Raw genomic sequence first — 19087 nt, forward strand, 5'->3', positions numbered from 1 at the left:
AAAACCCATTTTTGAACAGGAACATAAATGCTTTCCTGACATTTTAAAAAGACAATAAATTTCAGTGTCTGAAACATTAGATATATGATGCATATAGGACCAACTGAAATGCAGCAGTGCAGGCTAAGTGGCCTCTTCTTGGACAGGATCCAGTCATTTTTGCAGAGACTGAATAGTGAGGAATGAGATTTGAGAACTGTGCTGGCAACAAACAGAACGGCATTTAACTTTTTGTACTGTTCTGCAATAATCACTTTTAACAGAAAAGTTAGATTACATTTTGTATCTTGTTTATGGGAGAGAAAACAATAGGTAGTCACCTCCCTCAGTTACACAAAGACAGCACTAGACTTACCACAGCCAGGACTTCACTTTATAAAAATCAAGCACATGAGCTAGTAGATTGTTTTACAGTTAATTCTGACTGTACAGACACACTGAACTTAGAGACTTATAAAAAGTTCCTCAAAAAGGACTAAAAAATCACAAACATTCTAAGTTCAACTTCTTCATTCATCAGAAATTATTAAACCTCACTGACAGGTCTTACGTAAGCTCTTACATCCTGATTTAGAGACAAGAGGCTCTTATTAAAGCAAGGCCAAGCTGAAATCCCATAAGCATATCAGTTTTGCTTTCTAGGCTGAAACCAACTATTAGCACAGTCCCTACTTATTACAACAAAGAACAGTGTCACTAATGTTAGATTGTCAAAACAATATCTATTTATGCCACAAAATCCCATTTGCAAATACGTCTGTTGCTCTGTCTTCTCCTCTAGAGGACTTACTTGCATGGACTTGGGAGGACAGAAGGGCAGAACCTACCTTCCAGCTCCACTAACTGTGCCACAGCTCTAATTGAATGTGCAGAGAATTTGACATGACATACACTCTGAGTTGTTTTTTTTTTTTCTAATAAGAGCTTATCCTTCAATATGCATCTTATATCTGAAATAGAGGTACACTAAAACATTGTCTTTGTTTTACAGTATCTCATTTTTGTTGATGGATTTGCTGAACAACGACATCATGGACCTGAAATAGGTTCTGGTAACATTCATTGCTACTTACAATTAAGTAATGAACACTAGCAAAAAAAAAAAAAAAAAGTAATATTAAGAAAGTTATAAGTGTAGTTGCTCTGGAAGATCATGAAATCACACAAAGAAGGACCAAGAGGCCAAATAACAGTGTACCACCACCTGGCAATAGATCTTTGAGCCAGCAAGAAGCAGCAAGCCTGAGCTCATGCTTGATGTACCTTTGAAGATCCTGAGATCCTGCAACAAATGCCTCCAGGAAACTGTAATCCTAAGTCTGGCAGGTCCTAGGACTGGCAGGTTGAGATCTTTGAGAAGGAACTATCTGAATATGCATGGCAACTAGATGCATGAACCTCAGCCATTGCTTTCTGGCAGAGAGTGCAAGTGACTCAGGAGTTGCTGCAGTGATTAGAGCATGCCGACACGATGCTGGAAGCAGCAGGCTTGATACAGGAGCAGCACAAGCATTGCTGATGGGTGTGCTATCAGCCAGAGCTAGAAGAGAGAATTAGGGTACATAAATGAAGTTGATGCTAACACAGAGACTGGAGATTTCATGCAAGCTTAGATCAGGCAGGTGAAGATGGTAGAGATTCTGAATTTTTCATGAGTGTCACACTCATGTTTACCTGAGGCTTTTGAATGTGGCACTCCCAGTGGTTTTAAACTGCTTTCTAATTTTGATGGGAGAGGGAGGAAAGGACAGAAATCTTAATAAGATCCAATACCAAATTAGTTTTTTGATGCAGTAGATTTGGAAAGAATGTTGAAATCCTATGCTCAGAAGGAAATAAGTATCTTTGTTTCAGTTACTATAAAATACACATCAATATGATACAATCTGACATACTTGAAAATTTATCTTCAAGAATCTGAGTATCTTGCTATATCTTTGTAACCCATGTAGGAAACCTGGAGAACGCAAATCTAAAGACAAATTTTGAAGCAAACCTTCCCTGTGAGACTTTCACTGCACTTTCAAATGAAAACTGATCCAGATGCAAACCTTTCGTATGCATCACCATCCTGTTTCCAAGCCAGCTAACAGCCAAGCTTATTTAAATTCAGAACACCTCCTTTAGGAGGTGGTGAATCAGGCATTTCTAAGTCCTTCACGTAAATACGGAAGTACAGGAAGATAACATGGCTTGCATTCTTCTTCTTCAACCCTACACTGAAAATTTCTGAACGCTGTCTAGTACACCTGTCCTACATGAAGGCCATTAACACAATCTCCAAAGAGGCCTTAGAAGTGACTGCAAGACAAAGTTCACCACATTCCACAATTCCCAAATCCAAGAGTGTGTTGTTTTCTCTCTCTTGGAGCAGCCTTAGCTTTAATCTAAAGATGAAAGACATTAACTATGCATAAAAATGTTACTGGAACTCATTTTCCTGCATTAGATTGTCATCTGTTCCATATGAGGAAACAGCATGTCAAAATGCCCCAATGAATTCTATTTTAGGAGCAACTCATTTCTATTTTCTTTTACCTAAGGGAGTGCTCCCAACTCCAAAGTTATGCAGTCGTGTTTCCTACTTCTGAGTAAACCTCAGGGGTCAAGCACACCCACACGGCAAGAGATGAAACACCACGAGGAAACAGCCTTCCTGATGATGCCATCTCCCCTGTCAGGCAACTACTGCACAAACAAATATGGCTTCACAAACCAGCATTATGCAAACTCAGGCCTTTCACCTGAGACTATCACTGTCAAGTGGAAAAAAAAAAAAAAAAGAGAGAGAAAGTGTTTGCTTTGCACTTTTTGCACTTTGGGGTTTCAGAATCAAACTGGGGAGAAGTGCAGTAATCCCATTTCTGCAATCACTACAAATCACACTAACAGAGTTTATGCCCACTTTAGCTAAGTTCCCTTCAGAAGCCCAGGCATCTACAGGAGCCCAGACTTCCTCATTTCAGGAAGCCCGACCACTCTCACTTTTACTGGGACTATTTATTTGTTTCTTAACAAGGACCACTTTAATCTCCAGAGGGTTACTTTAATCAACCAAATGAAGGAGAACAGACAGCATATGGAAAAACAAGTCACAGCAGGAAGACAAGTGAAGGACAAAAGCAAGCATGATACTTGCTCAGTTTCTGCAATGGAGCCTCTCCCACATCAGCTGGTAAACTGAAAGAGCGGCCCGCACTCTGCTCTGCTGTATGCAGTGGATCCATCCATGAAGGCAGCCCTCATCCAAGAGCCTGAGCTGGCTGCACATACAATGAGCACACTGAGACCCTGTGGGACGGGCAGCCTTGATAGAAGCAGTCCGAAGCACACAAGTACCCTTCCAAGGAAAGCCTCAACATCACGGCAAGGCAGAGGTGCATACTTGCCCCGAACAGCCCAAATATCCAAAGCTTTTGCACAGCTATGTACAATTTTGAAAACTAAATTACAACCATTATTAGAATTGAGAGAATAAAACTAAACAAATGCATTCTGTATTTGCAGAATTCAAGTCACAATGTAAAACATGGAAGGTTCCTGTCTGACACATAACCACGCTTCTAGATCAAACTAAACGTTATCTATCCTTAAAGACTAACCTCTGTAGGCTGGGACTGTTGTAGATAACAAGCATTTGAAGATTAAATGTAAAAAAAACAAAAAATCAGATGTTTCTACATGTCTTATTTTTGGTTGCCTAAAACCAAGTCCACTGACTCACACTGCCTTTATTCAGACACTATCCAAGTGACTTCCATCCATGGAAAAAAAAAATAAAAATGTTCTCTATCTTTCAGCACTACTGCTGCCACCACTAATACACAGAAGACTTTTGATAGTGTGATAAAAAGTCCCATCTCACATTTGCTTACTTTTGCCAAGCAGCAACCAGAAGTCAGAGTGAACCATAGAACATCCCAAGTTGGAAGGGACCCACAAGAATTGGAGTCAGACTCCTGGCTCCACACAGAACCACCCAAAATTCAAACTCTGTGTTTGAGATCATTGTCCAAACATCAAATCCATTGTGTTCTAAAAATCACACAAGCCAGAGCTGTGCTGATCATCTTAGACATAGAAATCTAAGTTAAATTACTGAACATCAAGGATAAAGAGTCATGTCAAACATGATGGGAGACAATGATCCTGAATCATCAGCACCCAAGTTGTCAAAGGAACTCTTCCTAGAAGCCCTACTGCCATTCTATGTTACTGTCTATAGAGACACACAATAAATTATACTTACTACACCATTTTAATGTTAAACTGTTACCTTTCTATCTGTATCAAGATCCCACGATGTTCTATCACATCTCTTCCAGAAGCCTCCCCTGCAAGGGATGTACTTTGTACAGCCCATTTAACTTCAGTTACCTTCAGCCCAACAAGTTACTTGCTTCAGTAAGTTAGGGTTTTGTTAATAACTAAACAAAAGCCTGTCAATTCTAGTGCTCAAGCGTTAAGTCTATCACTTACTTAGCCAGCTGCCCACCATTACTTCCAACTGCACTGACTTCATGAGGAAGAAATGGTTTCTGTAGCTGCCAGAGTAAACACCATTTGGGGTATTATAGACTAACTTTTGGTGTTTGCCTGAATGGACAGAAATTGCCAAATAGCCAAAGTAGGGGCTTAACTTTTCAAACATTCCCATAAATACGGCCAGTGCTGCACAGTTTGAAGAACAGCATCACTAACACACACATCTGCAGAGATATGCTGCTTTACTTTAGACTGTGAAAAAAATTACACACGTTTCATATATAACATATATATATATGTTATATATATTATATATATATTATGACGTTACATATGTTTTATATATATATATATATTCATATATAACATATATAACATATATAACATTCCTCATATGACTGATACAGAGAGTGTACTCTTCACACTGAGTTAAACTCCTGAACGTAACATGGCGATGCTGTAAGTCCCATGGGCCAACACAGCATGTGACTTAACAAAATGCTGTGTTTGAGAAACATTCTGTGTAAATATCCTAGTGAAAATCTCTATGTAATCTAATCCAGACTTTTAAGGCTGTTCCTGCCCTGATGGTATCAATTTATTTTTTTCTTCTATTTCAATTTATTTTTCTCATCTCTCCTTCCTGAACTAAAGCAACCTCTTCTGACTTGTATTTGTCCACTATTTTCTTTCCTATTTGTTTCTGATCTCAGTGCAGAATTTCAGAGGTCTATCAGCTAACTAAGGAATGGGAAATGTTTCAATGTTTTCTTCCCTTTAACTTCAGGCACCTTAAAGAACACTACGAAAATCAGATGGCTTTATGAAGATGTTCAATAATACACACCACATCTCACTTAAATTATTCTAATTTATGAAAGTTATCATTCCTATCCTTGATCTTCCTCTGTGTCAGCCTCTATTTCCTTGCTCTTTTCCAATGACCTATACAATACCATCACCTGAAATATCATTTGTTTCAGTGCTTTAGATTTCTAATAATAGTCTGAGAAGAAATTAATGGTAATAAAAACTGAACAGACCATTATCCAGCCATCACACCTTATATATTACAAATTTGTTCCATGTACATAAGAATCTCTAATCTAGATGAGCTAAAACACACTTTAAGAACAAAATGTCAAGACATTCAACCATTAGAGCCTTCTTAGTGCTCATACATTACTGTGTTCTTTCAAAGCAGCAATACATTCCCCTTGCTGAAAGAGCTGCAGTGTATCTGCTGAGTCATCCAATCGCTGGATACGACTGCCAAGCAGTTGTAGCCTTACACAGGACTTTTTTCCTTTTATTATCTGATGCTGTCTCTAGTTCACGTGTATTTAACAGTAAATGACAAGGATTAATGTCTTCATAAAAAAAGGAGATTAAATATAATTTTAACAATGCTCATACAATAGCAAACAATGCCACACACAGTTACCTTTAAAATAGGATTTACTTTTGAAATATAGGCTGTCAAGCACTTTTCCCATCGAGTTCCACTTCTGGGACGTAACTTGGCTAACGTTAACATTTAAGTGTGTGCAAAGTGCCATTTAAGCCCTTGACGTTATGGCTAAGGAATTATCTGAAGCAATTTGAAGGACTAAGATCTAATACACAGTTTTGTACATTTGTTCATAAAAATGAAAATACACTGAGTTTATGAATAATGAAAACATCTCACCAAAAGCACACAGACAGCTCACTTACTGGACACTGCTCTGGAAATTACTTCTACCTAAAATTAACAGGAAATTCAACTGAAAGCTGAAGGGAAGTCAATAACACACATTAAGCACGGTCAGGAAGGAACCTTTCAAACACCATCACCTTTCTATCCTGCCCTAACCAAACTACTTTCCATGCCTGAACTTCCTTCCAAAATGAAGCTTTATACAAAAACATTTACAGAAAATAGTTAGAATAGAAGAATATAAAGCAGATGCTATATTTCTACCTCTGTTTCTGTTCACATCCAATAAAGTACACTATTTATACAGGCAAAACAATGGTATCTATGAGCATTTACAAGTTCTCCCCTGGGTCTGAAATACCTCAGCAGGAATTAAAGTGTGATTTAGTGTGTCACAATAACTTATAAAGCTATTGTGACCTCAGGCACCATTAATTCCCCAGTCTGAAGATCAGTATCTTTCTGTTAGGCAGGGAGAAGGCAGCACAACCCTCTTCTTTGCAAGTCTTCTGCAAAACCCCCAATTTTATATTGTGTAGAGATACACAAGTGTCTCTCGTTAGCTTTGACATGAACAGTCTTAATTCACACACTGGCAATCCACAGGAACAGCAGCACAGTATCTTATTATGCATACAAGGTTTCACCACCTCAGGGTTCTTTATAAGGCCTGTTTATACTGCGTTGACTTGGGGTTTTATAGTGAAAGTATGAATTTCAGAACATATATCCACTACATGAGATACAACATACCATGTTACGTAAACCAGTACTTAAAGCCTCCTACTTGCCTACACATTTTTTTATCCCCTGATATAAGCATTTACATACATCAGAATGCAAGCCTTCTATCAGCCCAAGAAACAGCTCTCCAATGCACCTACAGTCTCTGGTCAAGGAACTGCTGCAGTGACTGACAGGACAGGAACCATGGAACCAGAGGAATTTCAGACCCTCAGGCACTGTGGAAAACTACATGTTACACCCCCTCCTCCCCTTACATAAGCTAACTAGCTCCATCTTAAAGACAGTTGTATGCCACTACTCCTAAGGGAAGGATGCTGCAGGCTCTTCTGCCTCCGTTGCTTAGGAACCATCTTTTCTAATTTCCAGACTTGGTTTATTCTTGGACAGTTTGTACCCATTTGTTCTCATACCTCCAGCTTAAGAAGCTCATTTTACCCACCTGTGTTATTTCACTCGTTTTTCTGGAGAATAACCTCTTCATGCTTTGTTTTACGGGTTCAAAAAAGACAAGCTTTCAGGCGCTCTTATGAAGATAATTCTTGATTCTCTCAGTCACTCTAAATTCTCATTTTTCTCCCCTCGATGATGGTTGAGAAGAATTTAGGTAATACTCTCTACTAATCATGTCCTAAGGTCTCAATTCCCTCTGTGCAAAACCTTCTGTATTGGTGGCATCTGATGGCATTGGTAGGAATACATCAATGATTAATGAAGAAACAAAGACTTGGAGTTGATTCTTGACAAACTCCACTACCAACATACTTTCAAGATGTTATCTTCCGTTCATCCAGTTCAATGCATACTTAACAAATCCTGACACCACTGTAAATGATTTGTCACATAAACATCACTCTAGTTTTCCAATGGAAAAATATCACACTGCAGGGAGATCTGAGAGCAGCCCTTCAGTACTTAAAGGGGGGTTGTAAGAAAGAAGGGAACAGACTCCTCAGCAGGGTTTGTTGTGACAGGCCAAGGGGAATGGTTTCAAACTAAGAGAGGGGACACATCATGAGATATCAAGAAAAAGTTGTGGGTTTTTTTGGTTTGTTTGTTTGTTTTTAGTGATAAGGGTAGAGAAGCACTGGAACAGGTTGCCCAACGAGGTGGTGGATGCCCCATCTCTAGAGACAGGGAAACCTTCCATGCAGTTTTTCACCCAGATTTAAATTATTTTTAGCCTTCTTTCATCATCTCCATGCTTCCTGACAAGACAGATCAGTCTTTCTAATTTTCTGCTTATTCCTCATATTCTTATTCAATTTGCTACTAACCTCATTAGCTCTTGCATTTCCACTAGGAAAAGAAGTCATACTTCTGTATAATAAAAAGTAAAATTTGGTAAGAGAACAATTATTTTATTCACTTGCCAGAATTATCTGCACATTTTGCTGCATCAGAAGTCCAGCAATGCCCAAAGTAGCTGAAAGTGCCTCATCTAACTGTCCTGAGCATCGCTGCAGAACTGGAATTGCAAGAACATCTGGATGCTAAATCAAGTTCTGGCCTTTGCCCTATGAGTGTTCCCTCCTGTAACTGCAATTATTAACAGTTTCCTGAGACGCTCAGAAATGGGTTTGAGTTTTTGGGGCTTATTTTTTTTTCTTTATTATTTTGTGGCTTTTGTTTGTTGGTTGGTTTAGTTGGGTCTTTATTTGTTTGCTCACCCCCCAGAGATGCCTGCTGGTAACATGAAGGAAAACATTAATACCATGAGGTCTCCCCAGAGCCACAACAAAAGAAAACAAGTTAAGGATACTTAATTTCTCTTTTACCTCTGATATTAATTCTAAATTAAAAAAAAAAAAAAAAAAACACTTCATTATCAATGTTTGGTTTGAGATCACATTGCACTGCAGCTATCACTAAGATCAGTTTAAATAAAAAGTGCAGCAATAAGGTTCAAATTTAGGATTTCTATAGCAACAGAGGAGGGTGGAGGGAAGGGATTACCAGATTACACACTCAGTTCATCAGATCTTTGCTTGAATAGATTTAGCGTCAGCCAAATGAAATAACTCTAAATTTATCTTATTCATTAACGTTTAACATATCAGATTAAAGACAAAGTCAAACAAGTAGAAATTGTAGAACAAGAAGTCACAAATAAATTCACACTGAACAACCTTGCTTACTCCTTCTACTGTTAATGTCTGATTATTAGAACACATCTTCACACCAGTAACTGATATATCGGAAGTCACGATAAACTGAATGATGCTCTGTGTGACAAAGAGGGTTTCTAGCACTATTAAAGGTCTGCAAAGGACAGGATGCATTAAAAATCTGCCCCATTCTTAATTTAGTGCCTCCAGTAAACTACACTACTGAAAGTGAGCAATGCCGTGTCCCTCTAAGGCATGGTTCTGTCATGAATTTCCAAATGTTAGTTCTGTAAGTCACCTATATATTTCAACAACATATGTGACCAGTAATGACTTAATGACCTGTAAATCTGGGAATGCAGAAATAAGCTCTTTAAAAAGGTGACATTAGGATACCCTGGATTTACGTTTATAAGGAACTAATTACTCTCATCTCTTTTCTTTATCCAACCTTTAGCATTCTTCATATTTTGGGGTGTCATCAATGCTTATATAAATAGTGATGGACACTATTCCAACATCAATAAAGAAGTACATTAATGACCAAAAGAAAGGATGAGAAAGACATCAGTCTCAGCCTTTTTGGGAGACCAGCTATTTCAGTTCACTTAGGAATCCAAACCATGTAAGAATGCAGCTACAAAGGTTTCTTTTTGATGCTTGTGGCCCAGAGGGCTGCCTCCCCACTTCAGTGGCACGTATTGACCCATAAAGACTCTGCCCCAGGCAACTTTTCCACCAGCCAGAATGTTACATTAATAAGGCTGCCCTCATAATTTGCAAGACAGCCTAGAGTCCAGCTTTTCTGGCTGACATTCAGCTTTAACGCTTCCCAACCTTCTGTTCACCACTTCTGGCTTTCATTGAGCAGCTGCCAAAATACCCTTTATTTTCCAGTTGCCAGGCAGGCCAGAGGACAATTTGAGAGACTATCTTCCTCTAATTTGTGCTGCTAACAGTTCTCTGCTCCTGGCTCCTGTCCATGTTGTTGCAGCGAGGGAAAACTGGAAGCTGCTGGAAGGAGTACTATCCCACAAAGAGTAAGTAGAGGTACAGGTACCTTACTGGGGTTGCATTGCCCATCTCCATTAGAGATGGAGCAGCATCAGAGTGTGTCCTACATCAACAGTAAAGCAGATGTAGAAGTGGAAGCCTCAGTTGCCAAAATGGTTACTCAGTGCTATAATCACAACTCCTTTCCTTCCAGGAGAGAGGGAAGAAGCTCAGTGTAAGATGACCCACATAACTCAGCAGTGTCAGGATTAGCACAGGTTCTCAAGGAGATGGAAAGCAGCGTGGGAAAAGCACAGCAGCAGCCATCCAGATACAGGCAGCAGCAGCAAAGAGACTGGGAGGGTCCTCTGCCAGCAAGGCAAGTCCACCACCTCTTCTTGATGTTTGAGATATAACTTACCTCTAGATTAAATGTATATCTATACTAATCTGTCTCTCCACTCACACCATGTACACTACTAGATCTACAGAACAGCAATACACTGTTTAATAGAAGCTTTAAGGTTGGAAAAGACATCTAAGGTAATCGAGTCCAACATCAAAAAAGCACCAGAACATTTTGCACTTGATCTCCCAAAGGACATTCACTGCCCTTGGGAAAGCTCTACAGAATTTACTGCTGCCTAAACAAACCAACCTTTCACCTATACTCACATACAAGGAAACAAAAAAGATTTATTTCATGCGTACAGTTGAGATCTAAACAAACATCTAAGACCATTATTCTTCACAAAACTGAATGCTTCAGTTATAAGCAGAAGTATCACAAAATACCTCTGAAAACTCACCATCTCATAAGTTCTACTTTAAGCTCAAGAAGGGGTGGAAGAACAACCACCTGGCTATATATAGTGCTGGGCAGAAAAATTATATTAAAAAAATTACTCTGGAATCAAAACAGAATTTCATGCCTTATACCGAATCTGTTCAAATCATTTCGAAACTCAAAGTCACAATTAAAAATGAAGCAATTCCTTCACTGTTTAGAATTTTACCCCAAAATGATTAAAATCTTCTGTAACCTAGAGAAAGATGACAGAAATGAAGAAACATGATTCCCTATCAGTTGAATTCTCCCACATTTCCCTATTTATCTTCCCTTATCCCAAGTCCTCATGTTCTTCCAAATGACCTACACATCCGTCCTTGCTCCTCCATCCACCTGAGCACAGACACAGCTTAAACCTTCTTGCATCCCCCTAGATGCATCCCCACCTTCTGCTTCTCTCAAGTGTAAGCAGCAAAGGAAATAACCAGGAAGAACTAGAGATCCATGTGCAGAGACAGAGCCACGATCTCACCGTGATCACAGAAACATGGTGGGACGACTTACATGACTGGAATGCTGTCATGGATGGCTATGTCCTCTTTAGGAAAGGCAGGCTGACAAGGCAAGCAGTGGAGTTGCTTTTTATGTGAGAGAGCAACTAGAATGTACTGAGCTCCACTTGGGGGGGAATGATGAACAAGTGAAGAGCTTGTGGATAAGAATCAAGGGGTGGGCTAACATAGGCGACACTGTTGTGGATGTGTACTACAGGCCACGTGCTCAGGAGGAAGGAGTGGATGAGGCCTTCTACAAACAGCTGGAAAGAGCCTCACAATCCCCAGCACTGGTTCTCACAGAGGACTTCAACCATCTTGCTATCTGCTGGCTAAGCAACACATCCAGATACACAAGGTGTATGCAGCTCCTGCAATACGTTGATGATAACTTTCTGATGCAGGTGGTGGAGCTGCTGATGAGGAGGGGTGTGCTACTTGACCTTGTTTTTACTAACAAGGAAGCGCTGGTCAGGGATGTGATGACTGAGGAAAGCTTGGGATGCAGCAATCATGAGATGGTGGAGTTCAAGAACCTGTGTGGAAGAAGCACAGCAATAGGGTAGGGGGAAACCTGATGAGATTTAACTAGAGCAAGTGTAAAGTCTTGCACCTGGGGAGGAACAACTGTGATTAGGGCATGACCTGCATGAGAGGAGCTCTGCAGAGAAGGATGGGTCTGGGCACCCTTATGGACAACAGGCTGGCCATAAGCCAGCAGCGTGCCCTTGTGAAGCAGCCAACAGCCTGTGGTGTATTAAGGAGTGTGGGCAGCAGGGCAAGGGAGGAGATCCTCCCCCTCTACTCTGCCCTGGCGAGGTCACATCTGGAGCGCTGTGTCCAATACTGGGCTCCCCAGTGCAAAAAAGGTAGGGATGTCCTAGAAGGAGTACAGCACAAGAGCCACAAAGATGGTAAAGGGCCCGGAGCATCAAGATAAGATGAGGCTCTAGGCAACCTGGTCTAGTGGCTGGCAACCTTGCCCACGGTAGGGGGATTGAAACCAGGTGAACTATGAGGTCCTTTTCAACTCAGGCCATACTACGATTCTATGATCTTCTGAATGACAAAAGACTGAGCAACCTGGGTCTGTTCAGCCTGAGGAAAAGGTGAGTGAGGGGGAATCTGATAAGTGTTTATAAATATCTAAAGGGAGGTGGGAGGCAAACAGATGAAGCCAGGCTCTTCTTGGCGGTGCATAGCAATAGTACAAGGAGTAACAGCCTAAGACTTGAACACAGGAAGTTCTGTACTAACACACAGAAGAACTTCTTTATGCTAAGGGTGGCAGAGCACTGGAACAGGTTGTCCAGCAGGCTTGTGGAGTCTCCTTCTATGGAAATACTCCAGACCCAGCTGCAAGTCTACCTGTGCGACCCATTGCAGGGTTCCTGCTTTAGCAGGGGAGTTGGACTTGATCTCCTGAGGACCCTTCCAGCCCCTGTGATTCTGTGATCTGTGGGGCACAAGTGTGTGACTCAGGTCATCAGTATGTGACAACAGGCACCCAGTATTCCTGAAGTAACCGCTTCACTACTTAAAGTTGGCTGAATGCAGCTATGTGTTCAGAAGCTGAAGTGACAATGTGAAGAACTAAGGCCCTGTGCTTTAGAAATACTTGAAGCTGTGCTCATTCAAGATTAATAAGCAAAGCTGCACTAGACAAGATTTTCTGGAAGAAAAAAAAGCACAACTAAGTATGCTGCATCTCTTGGTTAATGTACAACATCAGCAATGCCCCATTTCTCTTAATGGAATGGTGTTTTGCATGCAAACATATTCCACAAACTTTCAGTAGTACTTCATAGTGACAATTAAAGAAACTGTATCATCCATCAGCAGAGAACTAAAGTCACTGAGTACTCTGTACCTTTCACCTTCACAGTGAGAATACTGGGATAGTAATTATATGCATAGTTCTAAGTAACCTTAAAAATACACAAACAAAAAAACCCAAACCAACCAACCAGAAAAGAACAGAAAAGCAGACAACCTTCATGTGCCCAGGGTTGCCTGAACACTTGCTCGTTCCATCTGGCAAAACTTCATTAACTAGAACAAAGCTGAAATTGTGTACTAGACCTTGTAAGATCTGAACCACAACTGAGATAAAAAGCACAGATAGCACCACAGAAATCTGACACATAGATAGAAAAGAAAGCAAATCTAAAATAAACCAAGTTTCCACTGCAAGTCAAATTATAGTTTCTTACCCCAAAGTTGTTTTAAAATGCTTACTGTCTCCAATCAAAAATCTTAACTAATTTGATTTTTCCCCTTATCTATTGTGTGTGAATGGATAAGTACCATGATTCAACCACTATTCTGATGAGAAAGTATCAAAGATGCCATAAAGAGCTACTGATTAACTACTCCTTTACTACTCATGTAGGTATATGGAAGAAAATCTCAGAACTAGAAAATGTTTTTTTTTTTTTTTTTTTACATTTAATGAGTCAAGATCAGAAAACAATACATAACACATGGTGTAAAAGATAGTAATTAGAAAAAGAAAGAAAACACAATGCGTTTATCAATTACAAATTGAAAGCAATATTTATTTGACCCATCTGAAGAGCATGAAAACTTCAAATCCCAGTTTTGAAGAGCTGTTCTTGATACTCCAGACTTAAAAGTGACCTGAAATGTGCTCTTCTTCACGTATTTTGATTTTTAATTAATCTGCAGGGAAACTACTCAGCCGCCAGTGAAAGACTCTTTGAAGTCTCACTTGCGAACGCAACTGGTCGGAGGTTGAGAGGCGGATCCACCACTGAACAGTAAGTGCACCCAACAGAGCAGGAAGAGATCGTTTCTCAAAACACAACCTAGGAAGTGAGGCTGCAAGGAGGAAGCTGGGCAGGTGTTCAAGCAGTTCTTGTCCTCTTTAGCCACACCTAAAAGGACAACATCTTCAGTTTCTTAACGGTCAAAGAGCCAATCCACCAAAGCCTGCAAGCATAAGACAGCTGAGCCAGCCCAACTGGCAGCAGCTGCTCAAGTCCAGCTCTGCTCCTAAATTCAGTTTGCCCTGAAATGATGAGCAGATAAATTTTAAAATTCCCCAAGTCGCAGTAACACCTGAACTATACTCAGGACCTGGGTGGTTGGTCAGAACGCTAATCCAGAGCCCTTGTGACAAATGACATTACCTCAGCTCATACCTGATTTGAAGAAATGGTAATTCTAGAAATGGTGCTTCCCACAGTCTTTGCTCTTCCCTCAGCCCCTACAACTTTTGTAACCACTAACCGCATTGAGATTGCTGGGCTGACAAGACTGCAGTAAACAACATCCTCTGACTGATGTAAACATTGCTTTCTTTCCTCAATCTGACCAAAGGTTACCAGGATGAATTTCAATAAACAGCAGAAATTTACTGAGATGATAATGCATGTGTTATGTTGAACATTCCATTCCACTACCTCTCCAAATAAAAGGGTAATTTTAAAGCCAAAATTATCATAAATGGAAATATCTGTACAATTCACACTTTTTAAGCATCACCATCCCTAATGAACAGAAGCCTTCCTCAACAAGTGCACTGCTTTACATGATTCACACTCCCAAACTTCCTTAGCCAACAGGTTTGTACAGCTGCCATTCTCAGCCCTATGAAAAAGAATGCTCTTGCAAAGAAACATTAAAGGCATTAATGAGATGGGTGAAAACTCCAAAACTCATGTAATTGAAGGACAACTATTTAAAAGAAGTTAGTGCACTAGAATCTGTTAACATAGAAGTTCTATGAGGTAACGGAAGACTTTCAGACAGGTTCTTCAGCAGACGTCAAATGCTCTGCCCAGCAGAACCAGCAGGTTAAGCTTCCATGCATATCTCCTCAATCAGCTTTAAAATATGAAGCACCAATAACTCTAAAAGTGTCTAAAAGGCATTAACATCAGAAATTTAGCATTATTTTTAGTTTGCCATGCAGTGAGGACACATAAAACATGAGAACACCAAGGCAACACTTGTTTGATATGCTCTCTCATAAAGGCATAGAGAAGTTTCCTTTTTATTCTTCTCCTCTAAGCAGGAGTCAGTCATTGTACAGACATTAGGATTTACAAATTGTTAATTCTTAAATGATATTGTTAATTCTTAAATGAATTGTTAATTCTTAAAATTAACAAATGTTAATTCTTAAATAATTACAAATACTGCAACTCCAGAAAGTAGGAGGTACAAGGCTTACTGCCTAACCTCTCCAGATTTAGAAGGTACTTGTCACACAGAAGTTGAATGCTTACTAGCAACCAACATGTTGAATGTGGTTCTCCTCGTTTGATGCCTTCCATTATAATATTTTACTCTATTTCTTAACAAAATTAGCCAACTTGAAATCCAGCCTTTTTCTTCCATGGTATTTCACAGAATGCTGGTAAAGGAGATTTGGTAAAAGCACTCCATGCTGGGAAGCCACCCTTCAAAACCAGACTCACATGGGGCAGAAGCAGCTTCATGCCATGTAAGCCTCTCAGTACTTCAGTGGGTTTGGCCACATATTCTCACTAAATGACTTGATTCTGTACCTACAAAATATCATCCAACACCAGCAGCGAATCTCAAAGAATGAGAACAGAGATGAGTCATTTTCTGCTGGAGACACTGAAAACACTGTCACAGAAAAATACTGATTCACTAAATGACCTTCTTCACTACTGCATTAGCGAACCATACCCTAATGAACTCACTGGCACAACACGCTGGCAAAAGTGCTTGTATCAGATGAAGCATGATATTCAGATTTCCCATACCATTTTTTATTCACCAACATTAAGAAGCAAACACTCAGGCAGCACTACTGTTCTCAGCTAAGGAAGCATATCCCACATGGAGCCTCATATAGAAGACAGGAAGCCAGCAAAATTACAGAATGCCTAAACATGCAAGCATTCTGATGCACAGATGTAAAAACTTTCAGTTCCTGCAAACTCTGAGCAAACCACCAAATTTAAATTCTGAAGCAAACTCCATAAGACATTATGTTCACTTAAGCCTATTTTTATATGATCACATCAAACTGGCCTGCTGAATGTAAAAACAACTGCTGCAGAATGAGGAGCCAGTCCGCTGCTGTATAATAAAAAACAGGGTCAGAATACAACTCTAAAACTGAGAAACACAGCTCTTATATCAATCAATTTGGTGAAGGAAATAGAAACCTAAGTTTATATTTCTTTATTTTTAAAATTAAATCTTTATTCTACCAGCAAGAATAATACTTGGGACAGCTAAGATCTACTGAGTTCCATCAGCACGCATGGTCACCTTACAAAGCCCAGAGATGTAAACGGTCTCTAAGCTCAAAGAGGGGAGATTTAAGTAGGATAAAAGGAAAAAGTCTTTTACAGTGAGGGTGCTGAGGCAGAGACACAGGTTTCCTAGTGATGAGGTTGATGCCCCGTCCCAGGAGACTTTCAAGGCCCTGGATCAGGCCCTGGGGAACCCGACCTAGGTGCTGTGTCCCTGCTCACTGCAGGGGAGTTGGACGAAATGGTCCTCAGAGGTCCCTTCCAGCTCTAAGGATTCTATGATCCCTGCTCAGAGATACCTGTAGCTTTCTGCAAGGCATACAGAAATATCTGGCAGTTGTTGCAGCATGAGGATTCGAGAACCCACCAGCAGAAGGTAGGAGTGTTCCATGGAGCTCCATATGCATACATGTCACCCTGAAACGCTTTTTGTACATAACACTCACGATCAGCAGCAACTTTCCAGAGAGCAGAGAGGAAAACAACATCGGCAGCACCTCGTGAAGATACCACCCAGTGTTCGTCTCAACACAACCATGGGGATTTTTCCAGCCTGACCGGATCTCTCCCCCTTCTCTAATGGCTGGTTTCACCTAAAGCCAACGCAGATTAATAACCAACCCTTAGAACGCCCCAAAGACTGCAGAGTATTTACGTGCGGAAAGACGCGCGACATCAAACAGCAGACGCACAGACAGGCACCGTTTTCCAGCACAGGAAACAAAACAAGCGCCCGCCGCAGAACGGGCAGGTGAGGCAGAAGGACGGCGGGGGCGGCGCTGAGGGCAACGGAGCTGGAAGCAGCAGCAGCTTCCAGCGCCCGGCTGACAGAGACCTGCCCGCAGCCGCCGCATCCCGCCCGGAACGCACCTCCCGCCGCCGCCCCGCAGCGGGCTGCAGCAGCCGGGTTCCCACCCCCCGCTCCCGCCGTCTGTTTTCGAGGCGGCTCCGCAACCCCTTCCCCTCCTCCTGAAGCCACGCGAGCCGCTACCGACGCCGCCCGCTTTTCCTTCTCCTGCCCCTCGCAGCTCCGCGCGCCTCCTCAACCGCCGCCGCCGCCGGCCGCGCCCCCGCCCGCCGCGGACCGTTAACGGCTGCGCCCCTCCGCAGCGCGCGCCCCTCGCCTTCGTCCTCCTCCTCCTCTTCCTCCTCCTCGCCCCTTCCCGCCCACCGCAGCAGCGCTCACCCGAGGGCAGACGAGAAAAAGGCAGCGGGCACCGGCGCGACAGAAGGAGAAAGACGGGGCCGCAACGGGCAACCTCTCCGCCGAGCCCGTCGCCTCCGCCGCTGGCCCCAGCGCCGAGCTCCGCCCACCCCCCCCTCAGCCCCCGCCTGACAGGGTGCGGCTTCCCCGGGCCGCAGGCCAACAATCGCGCCGCCCATTGGAGGGCGCGAGCGCGGCGAGCAAGCCGCTCCGCCATTGGCTGGAGGCGGCCGCGGGGCGGGAGGCGCGTGAGGGGAGGCGGTGGCAGAGGTCTGCGCCCCCGAGCTTTCTGTGGAGCGGGAGCGGCTGTGGGAGTGTGGCGAGGGTTGGTGTGGAGGTTGCTCACTGTAGAACGGAGCAGCGCCCGGTACAGGGGCTTATCTGCAGCGCGGCGAGAGAGAGGCAGCAATCGAGTAACTGCCGAGGAGCGGTGCGACGGAAAGATAACTCCCAGCCTTGCTTTGCGCTTTCTGGCGATTAATCTTCGCTGCTTAGAATTGAAATGCAGGCTGTAGAGATACACGAGAACTTGAATTCGATCTAAACCGCTGGAAACTGTGATTTGGTTGCAAAGTAGACAGGATAACTGTTGCAAATCCGATAGCAAGACACTGCTGGCTGTAGGAACACCTAATCCCAATTGGTGTTGTAATTACTAACAATTAGCAAACAGTGTCTACATTTTGAATGTTTGGTTTTGGGCAGGACTGTTGCTGTAAACGCCACGCTTTAAATAAAGTCACTTCTATCTGGTACTGAACCCAGCGGTGTGTTTACATACAAGACCATCTGGTTCAGAGCCTAACGAAGAAGGCTGCAGGTGCTCTGAGAGGTTCAGTGCCTCTGCATTGCCTGCCCCATGGCATGTGGATGACTATGTCAGAATTCCCCTTCAGCTCGGCCCCTTCTTCACCTCTTTAACAGATAAAGCTCTTTTGCTTGTCTAGTGAAGTACATGGGACAACTCATCCATACAAAAATGTATTTGGCAAAAAATACTACTCTCTATTAAAATGTTTTTCCTAGCCCTGGCTATGAGAACGTTAGAGCCAACAGGGAAGGTGATGCTAAAGTCAGAAGTGGTGACCATGGAAGGGCAACATCATCTGTTTTGCTAGCAGTGCTGGCTTAAAGTGCTTGTAACTACAGGGAGCTGTGCCAGCAGCAGTTTGGGCTGATTAGAGGCTGTTTTACCAAACATTAAAAGCTGCAGAAGGTGCAGTTCTGTAACCCTGTCTTTTTCTGCTGTACT

At 42.0% G+C, this 19087-nt stretch overlaps 1 protein-coding gene across 10 annotated transcripts in view; it reads right to left on the bottom strand.

Annotated features, from left to right (window-relative positions):
- The window catches only part of ADD1 (adducin 1), a 56334-nt gene extending 38348 nt beyond the window's left edge, over positions 1-17986 (bottom strand). For 3 of the 10 annotated variants that reach the window (XM_031588309.2, XM_090139719.1, XM_031588311.2), the window contains exon 1: positions 17818-17976. The gene's annotated coding sequence lies outside the window, so the exon portion shown is untranslated. Of the gene's footprint in view, positions 1-17817 lie in introns of all 10 variants that reach the window. The other 7 variants (XM_031588308.2, XM_090139723.1, XM_090139721.1 and 4 more) reach the window with 5 other exon arrangements.
- Positions 17987-19087: the final 1101 nt, after the last annotated feature.

Source organism: Phasianus colchicus, chromosome 4, assembly GCF_987193195.1.
Source record: "Phasianus colchicus chromosome 4, bPhaCol1.hap1.1, whole genome shotgun sequence".
NCBI lineage: Eukaryota > Metazoa > Chordata > Aves > Galliformes > Phasianidae > Phasianus > Phasianus colchicus.